Raw genomic sequence first — 18,097 nt, forward strand, 5'->3', positions numbered from 1 at the left:
GCTTTATTACAGTAGCCAATAAAAAACAATCTTTTTTATTCAACATATTATAGTAAATCGCAAATCCCATGAGCACCTAATACTCCATAACCATAGAGACTGAGCCTATATAATGTCCAACCGAGGCACACACGTCCTCTTTCTTTGCGAAACTGCAACAGGTAAGTCTAACATTGTCAACTTAGCACTTTCTTGCACGCAGACCGTGATGAAACACTTTAGAAGAACCAAAGATCCCGAAGACCAACAGGGAAACTTGGGATGTGACGGACCACCTTCTGCTCGATAACCCTGGTGAGGAAACACTACCTTCGTAGAAGAAGATCACTCTCTGCGGTAGTCTGAAGCCAACATGAGCGAGCCTCACTTGCCATTTGAATCTGAAACAAAAATGAAGAAAGCCCGTAATAACGGTCATCCCCGAACTATGTGCCAACAGCAAATCATGGAATAGAGGGGAAAAAAATAACCAACATAATGTCATTAGAGCGTAAAACATACAATAAGCGTACTTTCACATTTTATCAATCACATAGGTAAAACCATAACTGCCGGGTGGGATAATCCTCGCCTCCGTTGTCCTTAATAGAATTGAAAATTCTTGTTGCGAATGTTTGCAAATTTTTAATTCTATGTCAGGACCGGAGGCTCCGATTATGCTTGTTTAAAGCTGAGCCACCACCACTGATGCAACATCCACAATCGGTTTGTAATAGAAAGATTTAAATGTAGATTCCGTTGACCAGTCGGCCGTATTCATGATGTCAGAGAGGCTTACTCCCAATGATACGGATTTTGAGGCCATTGCACCTCGAACAGAGTGGGCACCAAATTTAGATATATCAATGCCTGCTTCATTCATGAGCCAATGTACCCATCTTGCTAAGGTAGCTGAAGCCACTGGCCTGAAAGGCTTTTGCAATGCAATAAACAGTTGACCTTGCATATCAGAACAAAATTCAGAGGTACTTACCAAATACACTTTTAGGCATTGCACCACACAAAACTTGGGGTTCTCTGGAAACATTGGGTAAGACACCGAGGTAGAATTACATTTGGTGCGTCTAGAAATATTAAAAGTGACCACTTCCGGGGAGAATCGACGACCAGCCAGGTCTAAAGCTCTGATGTCGGAAACTGTTTTGCAAGAGACTAGACATAAAAGCATAGCCAACTTGGCTGAAAGCTGCTTACATGACAGATACTTGTTCGCCGGCCAAGCTTCTAAGAACCGGAGAACTACTGACACGTCCCATAGGAATGAATATTTTGGACATGGTGGTTTGACCATCCTAATACCTCTAAGTAACTTACAAACCAAGGGATGCTCCCCCACAGGTTTGCCCTCAAGCTGAATATGCCCTGCCGAAATCGCTGACCAAAAGTTATTGACTGTCCTATACGCAGAGCCCGAGGAAGCCAAAGAGGCTAGGAAATTCATGACCATGGAGACATCGGCTGTAGTGGGATCGATGTCCCGTTGAACACAGCAGCTACACAATTTGTTCCATGCTGATGAATACCTCTTGTGGGTATTAGTTGACCATGCGTGTTTGATGAATTTAGCAGCGTCCGCCGAAAGGCCAGGGACGCGCCATCTGTCCCGGAAACTCGCCACGCCACTAGTGGCAGTTGACCCGCGTCTATTAGAGGATGAGGGATCTTGTGAGGCCCCAGCAACAGATTCCATCTCTGAGGGAGGAGGACAGGTACAGCACAAGACATTCCCAACACCATCGGGAACCATGCTTGTGCTCTCCACAAAGGTGTTACTAACACCAGTTCTGCCCGTTGTCGCCTGGCTTGGGCCAGGACCCTGGTGATCATGACAAAGGGCGGGAAGGCATAACAAAGGACTTGGGGCCATGTCTGAAGAAATGCATCCAAGGCCAGAGCCTCCGGATCTGTGCGCCAGCTGTAGAACTCCGGGAAGCTGTTTGTTTAGACGTGACGCAAATAGGTCCAACTGACAAGGACCCCATAAGACGTTCAGCATCTGGAAAACTCGAGGGTGTAACCGCCAGTCGCTGTAATCCCGTAGGTAGCGGGAGTGCCAATCGGTCACCTCGTTCTTGCGCCCCGGGAGATACTCCGCCACCACCGACAGTCTGTGTTGCAGACAGTAGTGCCAAAAATCCTTGGCAATTTCTGCCAGAATACGGGACCTCGTACCTCCCAGCTTGTTCACGTATCGAACCACCGATACGTTGTCCATCCGCAACAGGATGCAATAGTCCGTCTTCTGTGGGGAAAGACTGCGGATGGCGAACAAACCTGCCAGCAACTCCAGGCAATTGATATGGAGCGAGAGCTCCTCCGAAGACCAGCGGCCCCCCGTTGAGATTTGACCGCAGCGGGCACCCCAGCCCCAACGGCTGGCGTCCGATTCGATCACCACCTCGGGTTTCGAGCCAAAGATGGCTCTCCCATTCTACGACTCCATGTGATCTAACCACCATAACATCTCCCACCTCGCGTCCTCTGAAAGAGGAATCTGTTCGGCATAACCGAGGCCTTTGCGGAGATGCTGGATCTTCAAGCGTTGGAGTGCGCGGTAGTGAAGGGGGCCTGGGAAGATTGCATGGATCGAAGAGGCCAGTAACCCCACTAGTTGGGCAATGGACCTCAAGGACACAATCTGCCTGCTCACAATCAATTTAAATTCTCTCATGATCGCCCTGATCTTGTATGAGGGTCGGAGAAGCTGGCAGCTGCGGGAATCCACTTGAAACCCCAAAAACTCTATGGATTGCGTAGGGGTCAGGACTGATTTCTGGGAATTCACCACGAATCCCAGGTTCTGAAGAAGATGAATGGACCACTCCAGATGCGTAACCGCCAGCTGAGGGGACTGCGCCATGAGAATGATGTCGTCCAGAGAGACGATCAGTCACACCCCTCGCTCGCGCGTGCAGGGGTTCTACTACTGGACGAAGGAGTTTCGTGAAGCGCCAAGGTGCTGACGAAAGTCTGAAGGGAAGGACCGTATATTCGTAATAAACGCCAGAGAAACTGGAGGAAACGCCGATGCGGGGCGTAGATCGGAACGGATAAGTACGCGTCTTTCAGATTCAATCGGACCATCCAATCTCCTTCTTGTAGAAGACTGCGTAGCAGATGGACGCCTTGCATTTTGAAATGGTGGTAGACGATCCACCCATTGAACTCCTTGAGATTCAGGACCAACCTGGACCCGCCCCCTTTCTTCTCGACCAGGAATACATTGCTGAGGAAACCCAGAGGGTGACATTGAGTGATCGTGATCGTTCCTTTCTTCAGGAGGGCATTTATCTCTTCTGAGATAAAGGTCTGATCTAGTTGGGAAAAACTTAGGGGAAGGGGGCGGAGTGTTTGGGAGGGTGTCTCGTACCTCTCCAGCTTGTATATGAACAACCAAACCACAATGCTAGCGGTAGCCCTCTAGAGCAGCCCCGGATTTAAGATAACTCAATATAAATGTTGGTGATATAGTCCATTCACCTTAAGCGTGCAATTTTGGTTGACACCCGCCAGCACAATGCCGTTCCAGTGACTGGAAAATACATGTACAAAAACAACACCAAATGCACCACTTAAACAATGTAATTCAAATAAAGTCCAAGTTCTTAAGTTATTTTTCGTTTTTTCAAAAAAGCTCTTCTTTATTATGCAGTGAGTATTGCAATTAAAAACAATTTTCCAACACAGCCAAAGCAGCCGACGCGTTTCGTCCACCTCTGGACTTCTTCAGGGCTGCAACAGATTTATACAAAAACGCATTGTAAATATTCAACATAAGGACTAGGCACAAACACATACAACAGAATAATAAAAAAAATTATATATATATGCCGGACATATACAGACGCATATTTAATAACAAAAAATACGAAACCCATACAAATACAATTTTATCATGTCAACTAAAGCAATTGAGACACAGTTTATGATTTTCCAGAAAAAAACATATGTTCATATAATCGCAATTCCTAAATCTATCAATATTAATGTGACCAATTTAATGATGCCTATAGTCAATGAGTGTTTCAACCAAATATTTGAGCACTCCTCTCGAAATGTCGCAACAAGAGCATAAATCGGCTAATTCCAACCATAAGGCCAGTGAAGAATAGCCAAAGGAATGGGAAAATGAAAAGGACAATAAGGTATCAGATTAATCACCTAGTGTAGAGCATGTTGTTGAGTTCAAATCTAAGTAACATCTGAAAAAGGGGGGAAAAACCGATAAAACATATAAGGACATAGTGACTAGAGGGAAAAAGAAGAAAAATGTATACACACCAAGGAAAAATTGAGAGGGATTAATGATGTCTTCACGTTCTAGGTTTCTTGTTTCAGTTCCCTCACAGTTTCAGATATCCAAAGTGTGGCAGTTAGAAGTCAATGCTTCTAAAAAGACAAAGGTAACGTGTATCGTCCATAGATGTATCAAGGACCTAAGTGAAGAAAGGGTCAAGTCTAAAGTGATAGTGAATAAGGTAATACTCACTTAATGTCTTGTAGACAGCTAAAAATCAGAGTAGCGAAGTATTAAGTTGGATGGCCCAAATGAGGCTTGACAGAAATAATGGTGGCCTGTATCTAAATTTCATTCAATTTGTAGGGCAGCTATAACACGGTAGAGATACCTATAGTAAAAGACAAAAATGTGTACAAATATAACCACAATAAGCTGATGATAAGAAAGTAAACTAATGTTTCCTAATGGGGAAGTTGGCAAGGTGAGATAACCTATTGCTATGAAGTAATCACTCATCTACGAACCAAGAGGTGACAACAGGTAAAAGTTTAAAGTGCTGCTATGGCGATCAACCCAGCGATTACAAGTTTCTACACCAAAATGCAACCTCAGATAAGAAATGTTAAAAAATGTATAAAAAAAGCGATCAAATGTGCGGGTGCAGCAAACAGTACTGACTGAGTACTGGATGCAGTAACTCATGACTTTTCAAGTTCTGAGTGCAAACTCAGTAGTGTCTACATTAAAAATATTATTATCTATAAGTAACAAGGCAGATATCCTTGTGTCATTTAGCCAAAGGCACAGAAGTCACAACCTCTAAAACAGGGTACTGAATACTGTGCTAGCACTTACCCGAGTCCGTATCTCAAAAACGAGGTCAAAATCCACCTGTCCTGTCGAGCGGCAGCAGGACCTATGAAGAAAAAGTCCTGTATATATAGTCTGTGTAACAGGGTGAAAGTGATCACACCTGGTTAAAGAGCGCTGGAAAGTACTACGAAAAACGAAGGACTCAATAACAACAAGTACTTTAGCCGCCATCTTTGAATGGTGAGAGAACCCTTTAAGATAATACAGTGTATAAGAGGAGTAGTCCCTCCTCAACGAGTAAGTCATAATATAATCTGTCATTTACGGGCGATAAAAATCCATTATAGCGTGCTTGAAATTGCCAGTGAAAAAAGCCAATATCAGGATATCGTTGTAATGAACAAAATAGAGTGGCCATTGTCGAAACGAAATAGTCGCCATCATTGAGTGGCGAAAAACTTGTGTAAAAGACGGGGAAATCTAAGATAGGGTAAATGAGAGGACCTATCCCTACATAACTATTGCTGCAAACTGAGATTAAATCGGTGGAAGTCCCAATTGGAGTATCTGAGATAACCAACGAAGTATTTAAAAAAAAAATTATTATCGATATAGCGTCAATTTGTGAATGGAATATGAAAGAAGTCGCCATCTTTGACAGGGTAAAGTGCATCAATGTGGCGTTTAAGGAAAGTGAAGGAATTTCTAGACCATAGGTGTTACTAGTCTAAATTGCAAAGGGCACCATAGAGAGGGAAGCATGTTGGCGCCATCTTTGGAAAGTATAATACACCATACGTATAGGTCGGGCGGATCAACGATGGTAACGGGGAAGTAGTGTTTACCTCGATACACTACAAACTGTATAGTAAAAATGCACTGAGAAAGTAATGAGAGGCCTAAGTTAAAAGGCCCCTCGTGATAGATAAGAATATCGAAAGAAGGTCATGGGTGGAACAGAATTCCAGGGGGGTCACCCATGTGAGGGATCACCAATATGAAGGGTACTAAATAATTGTTGTAGTCAGGTAGAACTAAGACAAATAGGGATAATGAAAGCCCTCGTTAGGGACGCGTGAAAGCTGAATCACAAGGGCCACATAAATGACATACAAAAGTAGATGAACAAAAAATAAGAGGGTAAGGTCAATGTATCTGGTCCCAGACAAACCGCCATCATGGGAGGATGGTATGCTTATATACCAGTCAATCGAAGGAAATATGAATGGAAGGTAACAAACCAATGTGGGTCCAGCAACCTGAGACTATCAGAGCTAAAGGGTCGATATACTAATGATTATGTAGAGCTACTATAAAACCATTATCCGGAAAAAACAAATTGTAAAGAGGGCAGCAAAAAAGTGGAGAGTATGTATGGACCAATGAGGGGAGATAGGCAACTAATCCCATATTAGCAAATGGACCCAGGTCATATAACATGTTGAAAGGAGTGCTCATCGGAAACATGATATAGATCAAATCTTTGAACAGAAATGCAATTGTGAAAATCACATAAAATCATTCTCATCTTACATTTAAGGGAACAAGAGATGTTCATGACGCAATGTTAGCCTTGCATGTATCCTTAAGGTTCTAAACCAGCCAGTATAAGTGTGGCCACAAGTAGGCGAAGCTTAAATGAAAGCCTGATAGATCTAAAGAAAATAGTGCATCTCTGATTCGCTATTGTGACCCATTTCCACACAACGGAGTCTACATATCCAACTAGCCTCATTCCTTCTTAAGGCTAATTCCCTGTTTCCTCCTCTTGGCGAAACTGGTATATGGTCTATTCCAAAAAACCATAATTCATTGGACTTATGTTGCTCTTCCCGAAAATGAGATGTTAAAGGGTATCTAGGATCCCCGTTGTTTACTGCCCTAAGGTGTTCTTGTATCCTGACCCTGAGTTCTCTTTTGGTGCTGCCCACATATATTATGTTACATGGGCATCCCAGGATATATGTCACGAACGTGGTTCTGCATGTTATGATGTGTCTGATCGTATGTACTCTTTCAGTATTAAATTGAAAGGTGCGCGTTCTATTTTTTCCAATCTTACAGACACAGCATTTGGTACATGTGTAGAAACCCCCTTGGCCCTCCCTCATCCAGTTAGAATTTTTGGGGGATTTGATCAGGCTAGGACAGAGCATGTTTCTCAAGCTTTGGCCACGTCTGTAGGTAACTTTGGGGTTGTGTGTTATTACATCCTTAAGGCCTGGAACTTCCTCTAGCAGTCTCCAGTGTTTGCGCAGGATGTTATAGATCTTGCTACTGTCCCTGTTATACCCTGTAACCAGGGCAGCGGGCAAATGGTCCCCTTTCTTCCTACGCGGTGCTCGTTCTTCAAGTGTGCTTTCTCGTTTAATGTTCAGTGCCCTCCTCTCAGTTTTGTTCATAAGGGTGACAGGGTAGCCCCTAGCCAAGAATCTCTTCTTGGTTTCTGTTATATGATGAACAAATGATTCATGTGTGCTGCAGATCCTTCTCATTCTCACCATCTCACCGAAAGGAATGTTCTTTACTACGTGTCGGGGATGGGCGCTTTCATAGTGTAACACACTACTACAGGCGGTGCTTTTTCGGTGGACCGTGCTATGGATCACATTGTTATGCACAAAAAATTGGATATCAAGGAAATCGATTTTCTCCTTATTCCAATTTAGGGTAAACTTCACATTGTATGGGTTGTCATTGAGATAGTTGTGATAGTCCAGAAGGTCGGGGACAGGTCCATTCCAGATGATAATCACACCGTCGATGTACCTGCCCCAGAACAATACATGCTCAGTCCATGTGGTGGAATGTCTGCCCCAGGCATGCACCCGCTCATACCAGCCCATGAAAAGGCTGGCATAAGCGGGTGCAAACCTCGAGCCCATGGCCGTACCCTGTGTCTGTTGAAACCACTCGTTATTGTGAAGAAAGTAATTTTTAGACAGAATTATATCTGTCATCTCCATAAGCATGTCATTGTGAGCCAAATGGTCAGCCGTCCTTTGTCCCAGGTAGAATTCTAAAGCTCTAACACCAAACTCCTTTTTGATGCAGGTGTAGAGACTGGTTACGTCTAGGGTGACAAAAACCATGGAGTCTAGCCATTCCAATCCCTCAAATTTAGAGAGAATATCTTTGCTGTCTTTTACATACGCGGGTAGTTTCTGCACCAAAGGTTGCAGAAAGCCATCCACGTATTCAGACAATCTTTCTGTAGGTGAGTTAATTCCAGAGATTATGGGTCGCCCTGGTGGGAAGGGACCACCTTTGTGGACCTTCGGTAGGATATAGATACATGGGAATGTGGGTTCCATGACTGACAAATATCTGTGTTCTTTTTCGTCTAACAGACCAATTTCCCGCCATTCAAAGAGTCTGCTATTGATGTAATTACATAGCTGTTTGATAGGATTAAGGGTCAATCTCTTGTAACAAGTGTTATCCGAAAGTTGTCTCTCAATTTCACCCATGTAGTCAATCTTTTCCATGATGACAACATTGCCCCCCTTGTCAGCCTCCCGAATGACTAATGTAGGATTTGATCTTAACTCCTTGAGTGCCTGACTCTCGGCCAAAGAGAGATTGAATGTCATCCTATTATATTTGGTGTGTGAGGCCTTCAGATTGTATAGATCATGACATACCCTCTCATGAAAGATATCAATATTGGGATGAGTCCCTGTTGGTATGAACTTGGATTTATCTTTAAGGCTACTGTTCACATTTAGATCCTCCGTCAAGTCTAATTCCATATGTAGGTCCTCCGTGTCTATTTCTGTCTCAAACTGAATTGAAAGCATGGCTTTGAGGTCGTTAAATTCTGAAACCGTCTGTTCGACATGAGTTTGGTCAAAGTTTGTTTCAACACATGGAGGCAAGGCGTTTGCAAAATGATCTTTTAATTTCAAATGACGTACAAATTTATACATATCAACAAAAATGTCAACATCTTTACCCATTTGTGTCGGGCAAAACCCAAGGCCCTTACTAAGTACAGAAATTTCACTGCCAGTAAGCTCTTTTTTAGATAGATTGACTATTTTCAATTTGTCAGTCATGTTCGTCTCAAGTTCCCCTATTTCCTGATTACTCCCCTCCTTGATCTGGTTGTCCTTTCTGGGATTTCGTTTATCATGGTTTTGCTTATGGCGCTGTTCCTGCCATCTCCTACCCCCCCGTCTTGGCTTGTGTCCTTTCCCAGAGTTCTTCCCCCTACTCGGACTTTTTCCATTTCTAATAAAAAAGAGGAAGGTTGGATGTTCTCAGCTGGTTTGGGGGTTGGCATCTCTGGGGGTGTGGAGCTAATAGAGGACTTTTTCAGTTGTTACTTAGATTTGAACTCAACAACATGTTCTACACTAGGTGATTAATCTGATACCTTATCGTCCTTTTCATTTTCCCATTCCTTTGGCTATTCTTCACTGGCCTTATGGTTGGAATTAGCCGATTTATGCTCTTGTTGCGACATTTCGAGAGGAGTGCTCAAATATTTGGTTGAAACACTCATTGACTATAGGCATCATTAAATTGGTCACATTAATATTGATAGATTTAGGAATTGCGATTATATGAACATATGTTTTTTTCTGGAAAATCATAAACTGTGTCTCAATTGCTTTAGTTGACATGATAAAATTGTATTTGTATGGGTTTCGTATTTTTTGTTATTAAATATGCGTCTGTATATGTCCGGCATATATATATAATTTTTTTTATTATTCTGTTGTATGTGTTTGTGCCTAGTCCTTATGTTGAATATTTACAATGCGTTTTTGTATAAATCTGTTGCAGCCCTGAAGAAGTCCAGAGGTGGACGAAACGCGTCGGCTGCTTTGGCTGTGTTGGAAAATTGTTTTTAATTGCAATACTCACTGCATAATAAAGAAGAGCTTTTTTGAAAAAACGAAAAATAACTTAAGAACTTGGACTTTATTTGAATTACATTGTTTAAGTGGTGCATTTGGTGTTGTTTTTGTACATCTCCAGCTTGTATCCCTGCACCGTCTCGAAGATCCAAGGATCTTGCGAGAGGGCGCTCCATCGTTGTTGAAATAACTGAACACGACCCCCCAAGATCACTTCTGAACACGGAATGATTCTTACCTGTAGATCCTGTATCCTGGTGATTTCCATGTCTGCCCCCGAAACGTCCCCTGCGGAACCGATTCCTGGCCCTTTCTGAAGGGTAGAAGTTTGGGTTGCCGGCGGAGTTGCCTTGGTAACCACCTCTGTGGTGTTGCTGGCCACGTGGGGCGCCTTGGTTGTTTCCTCAGCCGAACGACCGCCCTCACTTCGTCTGGCCCTGGGGAAAAACGGTTTGAAGCCTCGACAAAGAGACTCCTGAGCCTTGTCCAAGCCACTAAAAGTGGCCACGAATTTGGTTAACTTCTTTAAGAAAGGCTGGCCAAAGAGGAGGCCTTGGGCCACAGGACATGGCTCTGATGAGGATAGTTCAGTCAATTTAGGGTCCAGCTTGAGAAGAATAGACATCCTCCTCTAGCTGGACATGGCGCAATTGGCGTTGCCTAGCAGGCACACCGCCCTTTGCGCCCAACCAATGAGGGCATCCGGGTTTATCGGTGTTCCGCATTCCTTAGCCTGGTATCCCATCTCCAGGATTTTTGTTAGGGGGCCTGAGAGATCCAATAGTTTATCTTGGCATGACCGCCAGGTGCGGTCTATGCCTTTTTTAGGGTCCTTTGCGTATTTTTTGAGGTACGTGAGCTTCGTCGGATCCACCTCAGGTGTTTCTGCGACCCGCGCCACCAGATCCGGTCTGGGACACTCTGACCGCAGCCGGGCCCTGACGTCTTTATCAAAAGGTTGGCGGAGGTGGGACTGGACATAATCTGCCACCTCCTGCGGCGGGAGCCACGCCATAGAGTTGGGGTGGACGATGTCCGTTGGCTCAAAAGTCAACACCTTGGGTTGTGACGGTTCAGTATGATGATCCTTCCTGAGCTTCTTCGCCAGTCTAGGACTCACTTCCTCACCCGAGTCCGTATCGGTGTTGGAGGAGGGTGAGGTGTCGCCTTGATCGCCGTGGGTAGACTCTGTCGGATCTGCTCTTGAGACATACGCGTGATCATTGGCGAAAGTCTTGGAGAGTCTTGCAAAATCCTCCACGTGAGGGTTGGCCGCTTCTTTAGCCTTTTTTCACCTGGACGCGGCCGGGATCCATCCTTGCTGAATGGCATACTTATTCAGGTGCCACTTAAGGGGAGCAATAGCCCACACCAGGGCAGAATTCAGAGACTGCTGCACACCAGCATCCAGGGCCTCCACGAGGTCCTGTTCGAAGGAGCCGGACGGCTCTTCATAGTAATCATCATCCTCATAGCAGTAGTCCGCCATGGTAGGGTGGACGATACCAGTTAACTGCGTTAAATATCACTGAGGAGTAAAGGGGGAGAAGCACAACCCCAGGCAAGCCAGGCTAGACAGCCAAACAAAATTCAGGAGTGGAGGGAGGGCCTGCCTGTACCAAAACCTCTCTAGGCAGTGCCTATGCAGAGTTATACAGCCCGCAGCACAAATAAGATTTGGGCGTCACCGGGGGCACAAATGCACGGGCTTTAGCTTTCAAATATGCCTGTTTCCTGCTCTGATCGGTGCCGAAACGATCGCGACAGCAAAAATGGCCGCCGCGCATGCTTGGTGTCGGCCGCCCGTCAGAATAGAAATAGGACCTAGCGCGATCCTGACGCGTGGTCCTTGAGCCCCCAAACTCCCGCTCCACTTATACAAAGACGCAGGCAACTCACGCCCGGCCGGGGAGGCTGACGTGCTCCCTCCCGAACGCGCCCATGAACTGCAGGGAAAAAGCAGACGAGCGCGCTCGGAGCTGCGAGTACCACAGGCTTCAGGTACGCATCAGCAGCGAGCCCGCAAAAGCGCTATATTTTTTGGGGTTTTGTTATTTGTTTCAGTTTTTGGTATTATTTTGACAAAGTGAATTGTAACTTCTGAAGGCCACGAGAAAATGCAAAGAGGCTGGCTGCCCTGGTGTCTAGTAACCTGGGCTATAATTATGTTCATGTGGTGAAAGGACGACCATGGGGTATGCCCTTGTGATGTGTGTGCTTGGGCTATACACAAAGGTCATCATGAAGTAGACTACCTATGCTCATGGTGAATCTCCTGTCCCTAGCAGGTGACCTATGACCTTGTTCATGTCAGTTCCCCTAGAAGTGCCCTTCTATGCAGGCCAGACATTCAGTACAGTGGGAGGCTTAGTGTCTGGAAGGAGAATGGCACCCATTGTGAACACGTGTTCCCATGCATTTGGTGCAGGTGGAGGACAACATGTTGCACGGTCAGACTGGCTCATCTGAGCCTTCATCTTGGAAGGCCTTCGCAGGGTGAGGGTCTGAAGAGAGGTTGTGAAAGGTAGCAAAACACACTCATCTAGAGATGGAAGCCAAAAGACACCAGTTGTTTCTTTTTTGTGGGTGAAGATCATTGTACCCAGAGGCCGATAATCTAACAGACAGGTAAACTAGAGCATTCAGGATCACACAGGCAGTCCGCGAGGAGCTGAGTAGCCTCCAAATTAGCACACACTGCAATTCTATGAGAGCCTGGCCTTGACATGAGACAGACCACTATTTACCACACGCCATTGTCTCGTCCTTCTCCCCTCCCCGGTACCTGGGTGATTTATGATGATTTATTGCTGACAAACCTATAGACCAGTCATGGAAAATTATGCCACGAGAGAACAGTTTTGGCACACATTGGTATTCAATACCACAATGACAACAGCATATATGCGGAGGCACCATTCAGCGTTGAGTCACATGTGCTTAGTTTAGGACACAAAATCTCATTGCAAACAAAATGGCAGGATGTGTTCTATATGAACTGAAGACCCACAAAGCATTCACTGCTGCAGTGTGTCAAAGATATTGTATTGTATTGTAATTGCATTTAGATAGCACTTTTTACCCCTGACGAATAGCTTTTTCAGCGAGTAGCACGCTTCTCCAGAACTAATAAAGGATTAGTGGTGAATTAGTATAGTGAAAAAGGAAAGTAATTAGAATGGTGGATATGGTATTATGTTATTTGGATTGAGAAGGATAGTGGAGGGATGTTTTGGAGCTCACAGCAGTAGTAGGAGGCTTGGGATGAGTAAAAGGGAGACGGAGGGGGAAGAGTCAGAGGGAAGGGTTTAGAAAGGCTTGCTTTTTTGGGGGGGAGAATCAGAATAATAAAAGAGGTATGAAAAAGTTAAGAATGAACTAAATGGACATTTCTAGAGTTAGTGCTTGGCCACCTTTGCTGACTAATGCTATGATTTTACTCATGAGAAGATACTTATGCATTGAAACTGTAGTTGTAGCTACATGGTTGACTAAATGTTCTGGCATAATCTTATGTTTTGCTTTATTACCGCAAATAGTACTACCATTGCTCGTCATTTATAGAAGCTTTCTTAATACATTTGAACTACACAATTTAAAATACTCCATGTTTTGGGATCTTGTTTCTTTGCAAAACACATGAATAAACATAATTTTGTAATTACAAATGTCGTCATTTCTGTAATGTGTATAGCACCAATATCCTTCTTTGCAGGACATAATTATCTGTTTCTAACCACAGCTGAAATTCAGAAGGCTATTTAGGTTTCCATGAGCCCATATTCACCAATCTATTTAGAACGTTTTGACAAAAAATGATGTCCTCAGATGAACTCTCCCAGACCGGTTTTAAATGATATCTCCACGCGATAAAAATGTTTGTACTACATAAACCACCACATCAAGTACGGTGCAATCATGGATGCTTTACACATGAACAAATAACCATCGCTTTTTTTGGGAAAGTGTGGCAGTTGTAGTTGGACAAAGGCATCATATTAATCTGCTGCGTCAAGAATAAAAATGGAAAGAACATGGAAAATAAACATTTCAATGTCACAAAAATGAATATGAAACTGCTGCTACAAAAACAGAAAGTACACCGAAAATAAACACCATTCCACAGTCATAAAAATTAACTGAAACCTTTTTCCTGTCCCCCCCACCCACCCACATAGCTCAATCAAGAAAACAGACTAGAATCTGAGTGTGTGCCTTTGCATGCGTGCAAGATAGTTTCATTGTATGTCGTCTGCAGCTGAAAAGCCACGGCATGGGGGATGAGGGGGGGGGGGCTTACCTAATTATTCCTGGAAGCTTCGGGTTGCCTTGGAAATCAGCTGGGAAGGAGATCCTTATGCAGAGGCAGCAATGAGCCACGAAGATGAGTTGGAAAAAGGAACACGAGGTGAAAGCAGCGACGGCCAAGAAAGACAACTAGATCCAGTGAAAGGCAGCAGTGACGGCGCAGAACTCAGTGGAAATACAGTCTGCATTACGAAGGTGCTGGTCTTTCTTTATGGACAAAGCTCGCGGGCATTTCCTGGTGTGCATGCTGCAGTCTCTCTGATTGGAGGACAGGCATTGATGTCGTAGCCACATTATGATTGGCTTATTTTGCCCTGTCCTCCAATCACAGAGGCTCCTGAGATGTAATCATTTCAAATCCAAAACGAAACGTAAACGTTTTGGATTCGAGGCAGCAGTGAGGCAGGTGAATGCAGCGCAACCCCCTTCCAATGACTCCATGCCCCCCCCGGGGGTCACGCCCCATAGATTGAAGACCTATGAAGTAAGGTGCAATCATGGATGCTTTACACATGAACAAATAACCATCGCTTTTTTGGGAAAGTGTGGCAACTGTAGTTGGACAAAGGCATCATATTAATCTGCTGCGTCAAGAATAAAAATGTAAAGAACATGGAAAATAAACATATCAATGTCACAAAAATGAATATGAAACTGCTGCTACAAAAACAGAAAGTACACCGAAAATAAACACCATTCCACAGTCATGAAAATTACCTGGAGCGTTTTTCCTGTTCCCCCCACCCACCCACATAGCTCAATCAAGGAAACAGATAAGAATCTGTGTGTGTGCCTTTGCATGCGTGTAAGATAGTTTCAGTGTATGTCGTCTGTAGCTGAAAAGCCAGGGCATGGGGATGAGGAGGGGACTTACCTAATTATTCCTGGAAGCTTTGGGTTGCCTTGGAAACCAGACGGGAAGGAGATCCTAATGCAGAGGCAGCAATGAGCCACGAAGATGAGTTGGAATAAGGAACACGAGGTGAAAGTAGCGACGGCCAAGAAAGACAACTAGATCCAGTGAAAGGCAGCAGTGACGGCGCAGAACTCCATGGAAATAAAGCCTGCATTACGAAGGTGCTGGTCCATCTTTATGGACAAAGTTTGCGGGCATTTCCTGGTGTGTATGCTGCAGTCTCTCTGATTGGAGGACAGGCATTGCCCTGTCCTCCAATCAGAGAGGCTCCTGAGATGTAATTATTTTGAATCCAAAACGAAACATAAACGTTTTGGATTCGAGGCAGCAGTGAGGCAGGGGAATGCAGCGCAACCCCCTTCCAATGACTCCATGCCCCCCCTGGGGGTCGCACCCCATAGATTGAAGACCTATGCCCTAAAACGATAGTGAGTGTGGGCCCAGTATGAGCTGCAGGAAGCTACCAAGATTCTTCAAAATATCAACCCTTGTAACCACTTCAGCGACTCGCTACCCCCTTCTATCTTCAAAGTAATCAAGAATTCACTGATCCCCACATGGGCTAGGATTGTTAATGCTTCCCTAGCACAAGGCATGATCCCAGAATGCCTTAAAGCAGCTCAGGTAACACCCATACTAAAAAAAACTAACGCAGACAAATCTGATCTCAATAACTTCCGCCCCATTTCCAACATCCCCACTTTAGCAAAACTACTAGAAAATGTGTGCAATCCCAACTCTGTGTCCACGTAGAGAACTACCAACTCCTAGACCAGCATCAATCGGGCTTTAGGAAGTGGCACAGCACCAAATCGGCTCTCACTCACGTTTTTGATGACATTTTAATAATGCTCAACCAAAATGAATCCTGCCTCCTGATCCTCCTCGACCTTTCCTCTGCATTTGACATGGTTAATCATGACAACCTCCTATCCATCCTCCAAAATAGAATGGGTTTTTCTGATCTGGTGTTACAATGGTTCTCATCCTTCCTTCATCACAGAACTCAAAGAGTCAAGGCAAACCACTCTCTCTCCCAGCCCTCTCCCGTACTCATGGGAGTCCCCCAAGGATCTGCTCTATCTCCTATCCTCTTCAATCTTTTCTTGGAACCTCTTGCACATTTTCTAAATTCCATGGACATTCTCTTCCACATGTATGCGGACGACACGCAACTTTATCTGAAAATCTCATCCTCTGAAAACATCATCTCACTCAATACTACCCTAATGTTTACTCAAAACTGGTTAACGGAGAATCATCTACTGCGCAACACCTCTACAACGGAATTCCTGCTCATCTCCCCTCCGAATCTCATCCCCAAGCTAGACCTCTGGCTGAGTCACCTCACTGCTTTCTACTGTACGCCTCTCATCGTAGACGCAGCCAAGTCTCGGTATCACCATGGACAAGCACCTGAACATGAAAGGTCATATCAGCAGTGTATGCAAAGGAGCTAACCACCTGATGAGATCCCTCAGAAATATCAAACCTTTCCTTCCTCTAAATGATTTCAAGCAAGTGGTCCAAGTGCTTGTCTTGCCGAGGTTAGATTACGGCAGTGCTACCCTCTGTGTCCTTCCCAAATACGCTCTGGCTCCACCAAGGGCTGCTCTTAACTCAGCTGCTAGAGTGGTTTCAGATACCAAGCGAAAAGATCATATATCCCCAGTTCTAAATACCTCAACTGGTTGCCCTTCGAAGCACGAATTCAATTAAAGATTGCTGTTCTTACACACAAAGGCCTTCACCTTAATACTCCTACGTACCTTGCGCAAAAACTTAAACTATCCTGTGGCGTAAGACCTTCAAGAAGCGCCTCTACCCTCCTCCTGAATCCACATATCCTTAAGAAAAAGAGAAGTTGTCACCTAGCTTTCTCCGGAGCTGCCCCTAAGATTTGGAACTCTCTCCCACAGGAAGTTCGCAGAATCTCCTCATTGACGGCGTTCAAAGTGGAAGCCAAAAGATTCCTAATGAACAAATTCATACCCTAATAGGGTTAGACTCACGGGCCCATTGACATTGCACCTGCTGACTTTGTTCCTACTTTTGTTCTTACTTTTGATACAGCTCCCCCTTATTGTATACTGTGTTTCACCCTTGCTACCAGCCTCCACCAGTTTTTACTGTATTACCCTCCTGGTTGTATTTTGCACTGTATTTTCTTTCTCTCCCTTCCTCTTATGGATATTGTTATAGATATTGCTTTTGTCCTTCCTCCCATCATATTGTAAAGCGCTCTGTTATCCCTCGTGATCTTGTTCGCTCTATATAAAACTTTATAAATAAATAAATAAATAATATACCACAAACCAGGGGGACTCCAAGAGAAGCAGGCCCGTTGAGAGCCCCCTGCTAAGGGTGGGCGTCGTTAACGAGAAGCAGGCCTGTTGAGAGCCCCCTGCTAAGGGTAGGCGGCATCAATGAGAAGCAGGCCCGTTGAGAGCCTCCTGCTAAGGATGAGTGGTGTCAATGAGAAGCGGGCCTACTAAGAGCCCCCTGCTAAGTGTGGTGGCGTTAATGAGAAGCAGGCCCATTGAGAGCCCCCTGCTAAGGATGGGTGGGGTCAATGAGAAGCGGGCCAGCTGAGAGCCCCCTGCTAAGGGTCGGTGGTGGCAATGAGAAGCAGGCCCGTTGAGAGCCCCCTGCTAAGGGTGGGTGGCGTCAATGAGAAGCAGGCCCGTTGAGAGCCCCCTGCTAAGGATGGGTGGTGTCAATGAGAAGCGGGCCTGCTGAGAGCCCCCTGCTAAGGGTGGGCGGCGTCAACGAGAAGCAGGCCTGCTGAGAGCCCCCTGCTAAGGGTGGGTGGTGTCAATGTGGAATAATTAGTGAGTACAGCTGGGCTGAGGAGCAGAATTATCTTTTGATGCACGAAGGGTGGTTCCCACTTATCAATTCCCTAGGAATTGGGACTTGGCAAAAAAATTTGTGTCATAACTAATTTTCCAACCA

At 44.9% G+C, this 18,097-nt stretch overlaps 1 long non-coding RNA gene across 1 annotated transcript in view; it reads right to left on the reverse strand.

Annotated features, from left to right (window-relative positions):
• Positions 1–71: 71 nt before the first annotated feature.
• Positions 72–18,097, reverse strand: part of LOC146839124 (uncharacterized) — a 129,083-nt gene continuing 111,057 nt past the window's right edge. The window contains exon 3 of the long non-coding RNA XR_014960793.1: positions 72–380. This is a non-coding gene — a long non-coding RNA (uncharacterized LOC146839124). The remainder of the gene's footprint in view (positions 381–18,097) is intronic.

Source organism: Triturus cristatus, chromosome 4_2 (assembly GCF_964204655.1).
Source record: "Triturus cristatus chromosome 4_2, aTriCri1.1, whole genome shotgun sequence".
Lineage (NCBI taxonomy): Eukaryota > Metazoa > Chordata > Amphibia > Caudata > Salamandridae > Triturus > Triturus cristatus.